Genomic DNA, 11,993 nt, shown 5'->3' on the forward strand with positions numbered 1-11,993 from the left:
GTAGGGTTTTTTTTTTTGTAGTTTAACTGAGGTTAAGTGAACATTCATACATGCATCAAAGTCCTCTTGAGATAATCCTCTGTTCTTTGTGCAGGCCAAAAAGAAAAAAGCCAGTACAAAATCGGCATGGAGCACTCAGATTACAAATTACACTGTGAAACATTTTTATACACAACTGATTCAGCTAATCAAGCCTTTGATAAGCATCTGAATTGTGGTGTTTCAGTAGAGTTGGAATAAAAGCGTGCACATGCTGCAGCTGTAAAGACTGTCACAATGCTCCTCAAGAAGCATGTGATTCATTATGAGGGCAAAGAGGTACTGTTTGTTTGTATGAATCCAGCTAATGATAAGGATAAAGATAAGCAATGTTTTTATTATCATTCCAGAACATGTTGTACATGAAAGGGAATGAAATGAGCTACTCAGGTCCCAGTCTAGGTAATAACTATAATAAAGTCAAGAAGAAAGCACACAATTACACACCATTAAAAATAAAATAGGTCATAAATATATAAAGATATAAACATAAGTGTAATGTATACAGTGAGCAGAGTGTTGGGATAGGAATAGACTATGAAAATCTAAAAGATAAACGAGGTGACCATGTGGGCCCAAATTGCAGCAATGCCTTGATATGAAACGATGGTAATAGTAGCATCAAATTGTTCAATGAGAACGAGCAATTGTTCAATGACAGCAGCAAAATACAGTAGAGATTGCAGAATTGATCAGTCTCCAACTGCAGCAGTGACCTGATATGGAATAATAGTAATAACAGCAGCAACTGATCGGTGAGATGCAGAATTTGTCAGTCTCACAGTATCCTAGGGGAAGAAGCTGTTCCTCAGCCTGGTGGTTCTGGCCTTGCTGCTGCGTGGCCTCCTGCCTGAATGGAGGAGGGGGTAAACAGTCCTCTAGCAGGGTGGATGGAGTCCCTCATGATGCAAGAGGCCCTTTTCCTGCACCTACCGTAATAAATGTCACTGGTGATGGGCAGGCTGCTGCCAGTGATCCCCTGTGCAGTCTTTACCACCTGCTGCAGTGCCTGTCTGCAGTTACTGTACCACACAGTGATGCAGGAAGTGAGGATGCTCTCCACCACACACCTGTAGAAGGAAATGAGGGACTGAAGTGCCAAGGCCAGCGCGCTTCAACCTCCTCAAGAAGTACAGGTGTTGACGATAAAAAAAAACAATAAAAAACAACAAAAAAAAACAGTGTTGCTATGGTAGTTTTTGAAATGTTGATCATGTGGGTAAAATCACATTAGAGGTTTCATGTGAAACAAATTAACTTGAGATGCTGTTCTTTACTAGGACAACATTAACATGTGTGTAGTTTCAATGCCTTATGTAACGCTGATTTTCATCATGCAGACAAATAAGTAAAGCTGCTAGCTGTTGTTGTTTGAAATGAATGTTGAGTGATGATCTATGTGGTGATTCACCCCAGTTAACACTATCTGCCACTGGGATAAAAAGCAGAATCCATCTTAAAAGAGGATAATATTCCCCTGTTCTTAAAAGAGCCTCACAGATAAAATTTGTTTTGGAAAGCGTGAGAGTACATTTAAACAGCTGTTCTTATCATCGCTGTTAGAATTACTGCTCATGTTTCAGGTGGGGCTCACTCAGTGCCTCTTTACAGCCCATCTACCACATCCTGTAACTATTAAATGTGTTTGTGTTTACAAGTGGATAATTACAAGTTTATTTATTTCCCTGTAAATATCTGCTAATAAAATAAAATTAGGGATGGCACCTGTTCCACAATTCTTTGAGTGAAGTGAGGTTAATTGGTACTTATGTAACACTTCAAGCTGTTGTTTTTCTACATTCAGTAATTTTCTATTTATTGTGAAAATTGTGGTTTGAAGAGTTTCAGAGGTTAAGAGTAAACTCAGGCAGTGAAGCCCCACAAATTGATAGCAAAGAACAAAATGTCTATAACGCCAATATCCTAACATAATTTAGTTTAATGTAGATTTTTCTAACACTTAAGGTGATAAACTACTACCTGAAAACAAAGAGGAAGCTCAACATATTTGCCACAGTTTCCGCCACAGTAAATGTAACAGTTTAGCTCTAGGACCTCTCACTATATTTCACAGCCTGGACAGCTTTTACTGCCCACAATTTTTATCCATATTATCTTTGGCTGAATACCAAGTCAGAGAAATGGTACATGTTAATTAATTTACATCACCGCCCACTGACAGGAAAATCAGATAGTCAGCGTGAGAATTTGATTTAAGATAAGAAAGAACATCTACAGATGACCATGCTGTCATTATGTTTGGTAGTTCAGCTTCCCTTGGACATTTCTGCGATACAGTTTGTTTTGGGGTGGTGATCGTGAGGGGTCACGGTTACTATCCACGTACATCAACGTTCTAGAACAATCTCTCTCTTTCTTGTTCTCTCCTCCAATCTGTCATATGGTTACTGTATCATATTGTGGATAGACAATTTTTTCAGAGAGAAAAATAAATCAATCACACAACAGCCTGGTTCTTCATTTTAATAACACTGCAGTATAAAACGGAAATGAAAAATTCCACTTTAAAGTCTATTACAAGATATTTTTTTTTATCATAATATGTTATAAATTCTCTGTAACTCATGAAACAATAGCACAAATGAAACTAAGCCCCTTTGGCAAAATTAAAATAACAAAATTATGTTTCTTTTTTCAGTATAATACCACTGAATCATATTTGACCTGATCTACTTTTTCATTATCTTCAATATCTCATTTTCAGACAGAATGGAAAAAGAAAGAGAAGAGCTAAATAAAAAGAGAAGAAAAAAGTTTTCTATTCTGAGCCAAAGAAACACATTAAATTTACTGACAAAAAGGTGAAGAGTACACAAGAAGACACAGAACCCAGTTAAAAAAGAACCTGCATTGTATTTACTCATACTATGAAAAGTCTTGTATCCAGTCAGGAAGCTTTCTAGTCAGTCTGTTACAATATCCTCTGGTGGGGCCTCTTGGTCTTTGACCACACAACACAGAGACCGTATGACTGGAGAAACGCTAACCACACTGAATGGGAACCTCCAGTGGAACATAGTTCCTGCGACAAAGATGGAGGTAGGCAAATGCCAGTCTGCAGGAAACAATATTAGGCCTGACCGTGGAATCACACAGGCTACTGCTACACACTGCGAGGAACTGTGCAGGATCCACCTAACAGAAAAGGAAAACAAGTCATCCTGAAGGCTGAATAAAAAAATACAAAATTAAATCCTCTTAGGGCTAAACTGAACATTTACTGTACACTTGTTCACAGTTTTGTTTTTACCAAAATTAGATATACTTAAGTCAGGACTCAGGTCATATAGTGGCTATTAAATCAAGCACACACACACACACACACACGCACACGCACACGCACGCACACGCACACGCACATACATGTACACACACACACACACACACACACACACACACGCGCGCACACGCACGCACACGCACGCGCACGCACGCACACGCACACGCGCACACATGCACACGCGCGCGCACGCACGCACACACACACACGCACACACGCGCGCGCACGCACACACACGCACGCACACACACGCGCACACACACGCACGCACGCACACGCACACACACACACGCGTACGCACACGCACGCACACGCGCACACACACACGCGCACGCACGCACACGCACACACACGCACACGTACGCACACGCACACACACGCACACACACACACACTTATCTAGTAATTTAAAATAGCAAAAACCATGGAAAGCTGTGAGACTAGACTCATTGGAGCACCCTCCAGCGTATTGTATTGGTACTGCATTAGGCTTCATGGTTCAACAAAGGTTTAACATGGAGGACATGCTGTGTAACGTTATGAGAGGGTAAAGCTGCAAGACAACTGGGACTCCATAGTAATTACCACTCTAAAGCAGGGGCTGAGAGGAGAGTTTGGAGAAGAGAAGAGGGGGGCACAGAGCAGAGAGTCTGTGACCTCTGTCTGACACTGCTCAGCTCTCTGGGGTCCATCACTATCACACTGATTGTCCACCTACAAGTAGAGACAGACACAACAGTAATCATACACTGTTGTATACAAGAATGACCAAAAGAAACAGAATGACCAAAAACAGTGAGGAAGATGATTCAGGAGTTAATGATTGTAACATCAAACAACTTTCACAGGTGATTCTGTAGTAAATCTATTGTATCTGAATTTACTTTGTTCTGTAGGGCAGTATGATTTGTATGTATAGCACTTTTAAGCACAATCAGAAACACACAAACACACACATAAACACAGACACAGACACACACACACAAACTGTAATAAAACACCAATACACCCAAAATAAGGAAGAGAATGATACATCCTGAAACTAATCTGGGTTTGTGCTTAGATAACATGTCCTGCTGTGTTGGTTACTGTGTTACGTAATCAGGCAGGTGGTGCTCAGTCACCCATTAGCTGGCCTCCTACCTGCCAGCTGTGTGTAAACTCAGCCAGGCTATTCGCCTGCCAGCCACCTGGGAGAGGAAGCTCATTACCCTCCTCATTATCATTGGTGCCTAAGAGCCCACGGCAGACGCCTGGAGAGCACAGATAAAACAAGTGTTTGGGAAAAACACGGGTTACGCATACACATGTACTCCAACAGATGTAACTCCTCACTGTCACCGTGGTAACATAAACTGTTATTTTATTTCTAATCAGTTAGTGTTAGAAGAGTTCAGTTTTTACAAAAAAAAAAAAAGACTTATATACATTAGCACTGAGTTCTCCTGGTCCAGACCAATGAGACCACGTGATCAGTGAACTTTTGACCTCTTTGTCCTATTCTCTGGTTGAAGTAAGTCGTTCTGTTCTACCCTCTGTGCATGGTCAAATTACTGTGGTCTTGTGATTCCCCAAGAGAGGAGGCAGGGTATTTTACCATGTAACCATCCATCCATAGTCACTGTGCAAACGCTGGATGATGGAAAACAGGACACATGGAGTCCTCCTTTATCAGTCACCTCAACGACATTCAGGTCCTTCCTCACTGTTATATCATTGTTAGAGTAAGGAGTGGGCAGGGACCTGCAATTAACCTCCACCTGTGACAGCATATAGAAAACACCTTTTTAATTCGTCACACACTATTTTAACACATTCTTTTTTATATTTGGTGAAAATGTGGGTAATTAAGCTACAGATATTAAGAGGGTGTTCTTTAAAGAAAGTCACACAGGAAACTCTGAGAAGGCCTGGCCAGGAATGAAGAACATGGCAGCCATTGACCAGGCGGGAAAACTTTGCTAAGCAAGAAATGTCTCCCCTGTTAACTCAGTTCTTTTTATGTATGGCTTGGAAATTAACAAGAAATCATGCAAAATTATCAGCAGCCTAACTTAAACTGATGGTTTGACCAATGATCAATCAAAGACCACAAGGCTTTCAGTAAACAGAGACATGGGTCCATATAGTATATGTGATTGTACACTGAAATAGTCCTGGTACTATCTTGTCTAAAGTACCAAACCAACATGAGGGAAGCCAGTTTCACACAAGATGCAGTTTGCTTCCTGAGACGCACACTCCATTCATAACCCCCATTCATAAGTTATTTCTACCTCTCCATTAGAGTGGATAGTAACAGTGGTGTTTTTCATCCGCATCACCAGAGAGCGCTGTTGAGGTGATTCAGAACCCAGTGTAATGGTGAAGGAGTCTTTAACGATGTCTGTGACTAAGACAACGCTGCAGGCATCTGGAAGTCTGAACAGACGTCCATCAAAGGAAACAGCAAACTGATCTGCCACCAAAACTGCTTGATCTGACAGAAGACAAGAAGAGGCAGAGAGTCATTTCACATGATGATTCTCAAGCAGTTAAGATTAATGGTTTGGGTTTTTCGGTGTCTGTATATTTTGAGCCTGAACCTGCTAAAGAACTGCAGGTGTGAACCTCTAAGATTCACAGATGAAGTTACTGTGAAGACTCACAGATAAAGATGCACTGAAGACTCACAGATAAACACATAGTAAAGACTCACAGATAAAGATGCTGTCTCATTGGTGAAAATATAGTATCTTACAGTTGAAGGGACTTTGACTCAGCACTACAGGGACTCTCTTTCAAAGGCAGAATGACTCATTTTAAAGGACAGTGACTCACGGTTAAAAGGGCTGTCCATAAGCTTCCTCTTCAGGTAATAGAGCTCAGCGGCAGGGCTCAAGGAGCTTAAATCCAACAGAGGCTTGAGGAGAAACTCCTCCAGCAGAACCTCCACAATTCCAGCCTCCTTCACCTTTAACCACGGCCCCTGCGGCAGGGGCACCCGCACCATCACCTCACTGTTACTGTAGCGACACACGTACCCCAAGGTCATTTTAACTTAGACACCGGGGACATCACAAGGTCAGGTGAGATACAGTCAGAGCATCACAGACATCTACACCTAAGCCCTACAGAATTCATGACTGACAAAAAAGTGGATATATGATGTAATATGTATGTAACTCTAGGACAAGTGGCCTAGGACACGAACCAGTACTTGAATAGTACCTGTCAGAGAGCTTATAGATTGACGCCAGACGTCTTCTGATGCCAGCTAAACTTGCTGCCAGCCGAGCCTCTGTCCAATGGACGGTGTGCTGACTCACCTGGGGAAAAATAAAGACATGTTTTCTGTTCTTTTAAATGAGACTCAGGTTGGTTATTGATAAGGAGTGGTGTCTGCAACCAAATTGTTTGCTCCTATGTGATGTTTCATTCTCTGTCTCACTAAGTTCAGGATGGTGATCAGATTTTGCATTGCAGTCTGTGATGGCGCCATCTGGTGGTGATCCTCCAATACAGCAGGCAGAAGTTCAGCTAGCCTTTTTATCCACAGGTCCATGCCTTGCCGCCACATGGTATCCAGCCTCTGTCCTGTCACATCATGGTAAGCACCAGCAAGTGTGGCCAATGGCTCTGTAAAATAACAGACACAAAGCCCTCAGTGCTCAGATACTAACACTAAAGCAAACAACCACAAAGCTGTTTTCCTGTTACACACACAAAGAATAACATCTTAAATGTAAATACATTGGATTTCGCTCAGAGCAAAGGGCCTCTTTTTGGTGCTGTGCTTAAAATTTCAACCATCACAGTAATTTACATCAGATAGATTGCAATAAATATCAGTGCGGAGACTTAAAAGATGAACCCTCAACTGACTCTTGAGTTCCTGTTGGACTAGCTGGGTCATGTGATGCAGAAACTGCAGGAAGTGTGGCAAGGTTTTAGTGAGGCTGTAACGGAGTGAGCCAGTCTTCCAAGCGGCCCACAAGGCCCCTGCTCTCTGGAGCAGCAGGACTTGAGCTCTCTGGGTCAGGCTGAGTGGTCCTGCAGTCAGCTCCTGTAGGAATACGCTGTCCAAGGACTGAAAAAAGTAGAGTTAAAACTTATGGACACACTATACTTTTGCCTCATCCTTATGTGTACCCCAAAACTCACGAAGAAATCATGCAGATATGGGTCTTATGCACTGGCAAAGCTTAAAACAAAACTTGATTCTTGATTTGACCCTTGGATTGGACTATGTGTCTGATATACCTGTGTTTTATTGACTCTTTATATCGTCCTTAAGCAAAAGCACAGAATCTTACAATATAATTCATTCAATTCATATATCTGGATATTTAGATCTAACCTGTCGTTTGAATTCCATTAGCAGATGCTGTAACTTCTGGACTCTTTCCAACGCCTTGTTCCTAAGCCGAGATCCTAACTGCTCTACGCGAGCCTAAAGAGAAATCCCAGCAAGAGTGAGTATGAATGAATCGGAATCAGAATCAGAATCAGAATCTAGTTTATAATAATTTAATTTAATTTTAATTTAGTTTATCATATATTGAGAATCATGTTTGGTAGTTTGTGCCACCTGACAGATCAAATAACATTTCCCATTTGTTCATGACATTACATTTGGTGTGTCTCACCTCTGTAGCCCACAAGCACTCTTGACATCCCTTTGCTTTAAATAGCAAGCTCTGATTGGCTACATTCATAGAGACCAAAAAGACTGTCTCATTTTGAATTCCATTTCCTTGTCTTATTGCTTCCAAAACGAATTGATGGTGCCCCTCTAAGCAAGCCGCCACGGTGATGTCATCAGTTGTTTCAAGTCCTGCAAAAATGTGGCCGCACAGAGATTCTTCAAAAGGGAATTCACATTGACAGACTAACGTCAATAAAAGGATCTCATCAAATCAGGTGTGGATTTGCTTTAATATAGGCTGTTGCACTGATGAAAAGTAACCCCTATGCCAACTACAAACTTTATGCATGAGGACATGACACAGATAATAACGCAACCAACCGACCATTATCATAACCAACTGTAGCCTGCAGACAGCGTCTTGTCAGCGCCCCCTGCAGCCAGACACGATCACTGCGGTCCAGTTTGGCCTGCAGCAGCAGCCCAGGGCCACGGCTAGATGAGACTGCTCTTCCCCCCAGCTCCACAGTCCAGTTCCCCACCTGCCACTACATTATGTGCGGACACACATACACACACACACATAAACACACACCCCAACCCCAAAACAAAATCTCTTCCATGATATGTATTTTGTGGCTTATGGCTTATGGCTTATGGGCTTATGGGTTCTAGAAACGTTGTGAGAAAGGATCAGAAGAAAGAGGCCACAGCTGTTGGAAAATGGCTTCACCCTTCATCAGGACAACATGCTAGCATACTCAGTGAAGCAGTTTTTGGCAGAGAAACGCATCGCAGTACTTGACCGCCCTCCCTATTCACCTGATCTAGCACCATGCAACTTTTTTCTTTTCCCTAAAATCAAGTCTGCACTCATCATCTGATGTATATGTTCACTTGATTATCTGTTTATATTAAATTATTATTCCACTATGTCTTATATTTATGGGTACGTCTATAACTAGTTCTAAACTTAAGTCTCAGGTATACACTCAAGATTTCCCTGTTTAAACTAGTTCACTTCACATCAGACCTCATTTTTCATTTTGAGCCGTTACCTCAGTGACAATTGAGTAGTTAGTTCGCTGACTTGTGGAGGTGTTGGTTAGAGCCAGGGTGAAGGTGCTGATCCGTGCCTGTCCAGAGACTGACACCCCAGTCTGACTGTAAAATAACTCTTTCCCTGAGCTGACTCTGTGGTGGCCAGACCAAACTAGAGCCTATGACAAACACACACACACACACACACACAAAAATACAGGCATAATTACAAAAACAATATGTGATTGATGGGGAAAAGAGACGAGTTGTTAGAAAGCCCTGGGATGTCATGTCATAATTGCCTCATGGACGATAAAGTAAGGCATAGATTCAATCAACGAAACCCTCAGACAAATTACCACTCCATACCTAAAACAGATCATATGACATCTCTAATGCATTATTCCCAGGCAAGCAAGGTTGTTACAAAAGAGAGAAAGAAAGAAAGAGAGAGACAGACAGACAGACAGACAGAGGGAGAAACCTGAGGCAACAGTGTGAACTCACTGGATGTGGAGGACAAACACCCAACAGTATGTGGTGCTCCAGGCTGTTCCGGCAGTTGGTGTGTATCTGGGCCAGGAGTGTGTGAGAGGGACAAGGAGAGGGGGAAACATTGTGCGCTCCCACCTCTACCTGAAGGGTGTGCATGCCCCGCGTACCTCTCTGTGAAACACAAAGACATAAACACAGGATAACGTAAACAGAATTGCCTTAAAATAGCTTCCTCAGTGGACTGATGGTCAGTTGGTAACATTAATAAGGTCTGCAAGACCGTCTTGCAGTAGAGAAAAGACCCGAAATAGAGCTTGGACAACATAGAGCTTGAATTGTTAACAAATATGTTTGATTGCCAACGGATTATTGTCCATCCCTGTATGATTCATCAGCTGTGATGGCCGAGTGGTTAAGGCGTTGGACTTGAAATCCAATGGGGTTTCCCCTCGCAGGTTCGAATCCTGCTCACAGCGAGTTTATTATATCACATGAGAGACTGCTAAGCACAAATATTCTATCATCAGTGATACTGTGAACAGCAAATAGTGGGACAAAGGAGAAAATGCTCAGATATGTACCAGATAAGTTGCATCTGTGATGAGTTCCTCTATGCAACAGTAAATCATGTCCATCAAAGCAGGGGTTGAATTGTAAGTGAGTATGACTCTAAACTGGTCATTATCTAATATTGCAGCACCCTGTCATAAACAGGCAAGGGGTAAATCAATGACATCTTTTAAACATTTTTTATTTTCCTCATATTCTTTATCAATCATCTATGTAACCCCCACCCACAGATACAACTTAATGCCAGTTTCATAGTCAGGACAGAGTCAGGCTAAAGCATACCTGGTATTTCATGTTCTGTGTGAGCCTCTTGTCACTCCACTTCAGCTCAGCATTTTGTGAGTATGAATTTCCCTCCTGTGCTGCAGAGATGCAGCCCTCCATGTCGACCAGCAGGGGGAGCATGGCCTGCATCTGAGAGATGATTTATTCATTATCCAAAATTCACCCTTGATTTATACTAGACTTCAGATATAATCCAGAACTCATAATGGTATAGTCCTTTGAAATTAAAAGATAGAGCAGTGTTAAACCAGTAAATGTTGATTATGATATAATCTGTAAGAAGATGGGAAGTAGCAAATGAGGTTAAGCATAGTGAAGTCTTGCACTTTAAATTGTAACACAGAATAACCATGATGATCTGTATTGTATGTAACTTGCAGGTATGTTGACTAATTTTCCAGGCATCTATGAGCTTGAGTTTCTCTTAACCAGCCAGACCCCTGAAGACCCAAGACTCAAGCTGTACCGTAAGAGAGTGAGAGTGCAGTACCTGGCCAGGTGAGAGGTGGACACACGCCTGCCCCCTAGTGGAATTAGTCTGCCCTTGTTTGCTTATTGTAAGGGATACATTCACAGGCCTTCCATGGTCCCATGAAAACTGGAACTAATGACAAACAACTCAAAATCCATGTTGTGAATGAATCCACATTTCCATTCACAATTTGAATTATGTTTCCTTCTTTTTGTTTGTTCTTTTTGTTCTGTCATATCTACACAGCATCAACCATTCACACAGCTGCGATGGCCGAGTGGTTAAGGCGTTGGACTCGAAATCCAATGGGGTTTCCCCGCGCAGGTTCGAATCCTGCTCGCAGCGAGCTCTTGTTTAAAAACATATCTAATGGCTTACAGGGAAAATACACCCTCAATTATCTACTAAAGAAGAGGCTGTGATGAATGGATAAAAAAGGAGCAATGTTGTGTGAATATCTGTGACAGGGTGTTTATTTCTCTGTACCTGGTTGCTTCTCCCATGTCCCTGAGAATGAATGTGTGAAAGTGTGTGTAGATGCAGGTGGGAGACAGTGGAAGTGAAGGGCTGTATCAGTTCTATGGTGGCCTCAGTGTCTTTGTCCTCAATACTCCAAGAACCAAGACCTCTGACCTGAGGAAACATGGAATATTCTTCAACCATTTGATGAGGGGGAGTTAAAATTTACTTGACCAAATCATGCAAATGCTATGGGCCAAGGGGGTCCAACTTGCAGCCCACAAGATAACTTCAATTTATGGCTCCCAGTCAAAGTAACCGGGGCACCCTCGCTATAGACATTACATGGCTGGGGCAGGCACAGAGCCGAAGCAATTAAGGGTCATGATAATGGTAAACATGTGACTCTCTTACCCCTCAAACACTGTGATAACACAATGATAGCAGTCAATCATAACACAATGATAACAGTCAATTATAACACCATGATAACAGTCAATTCTGTATTTGTTTGTCGGCACTGTTACCGTGAGTGTATGATATATTTATCATTCATGTTCTGAAAAGTGATTAGTGGATTGAAATGACTGCAGATATTTAATCTGTGCCGAGTCCTGCCGTACCTCCTTGTGCATTCCACGCAATGTCCAGTCTACCAGAACATTCCCTAGTCTCTTGTGAGCATCTCTGATCAGCTTCATCTC

General features: G+C 42.0%; 2 non-coding genes across 2 annotated transcripts; both read left to right on the forward strand.

Annotated features, from left to right (window-relative positions):
- Window positions 1–9,897: 9,897 nt before the first annotated feature.
- On the forward strand, window positions 9,898–9,979 carry trnas-uga (transfer RNA serine (anticodon UGA)). Its single transcript has one exon. It is a non-coding gene; the product is annotated as a tRNA-Ser (tRNA).
- Window positions 9,980–11,093: 1,114 nt separating this feature from the next.
- trnas-cga (transfer RNA serine (anticodon CGA)) lies at window positions 11,094–11,175 on the forward strand. The gene has a single exon. It is a non-coding gene; the product is annotated as a tRNA-Ser (tRNA).
- The last annotated feature ends 818 nt before the right edge of the window (window positions 11,176–11,993 follow it).

This window comes from Chanos chanos, chromosome 5, assembly GCF_902362185.1.
Source record: "Chanos chanos chromosome 5, fChaCha1.1, whole genome shotgun sequence".
NCBI classification, from domain to species: domain Eukaryota; kingdom Metazoa; phylum Chordata; class Actinopteri; order Gonorynchiformes; family Chanidae; genus Chanos; species Chanos chanos.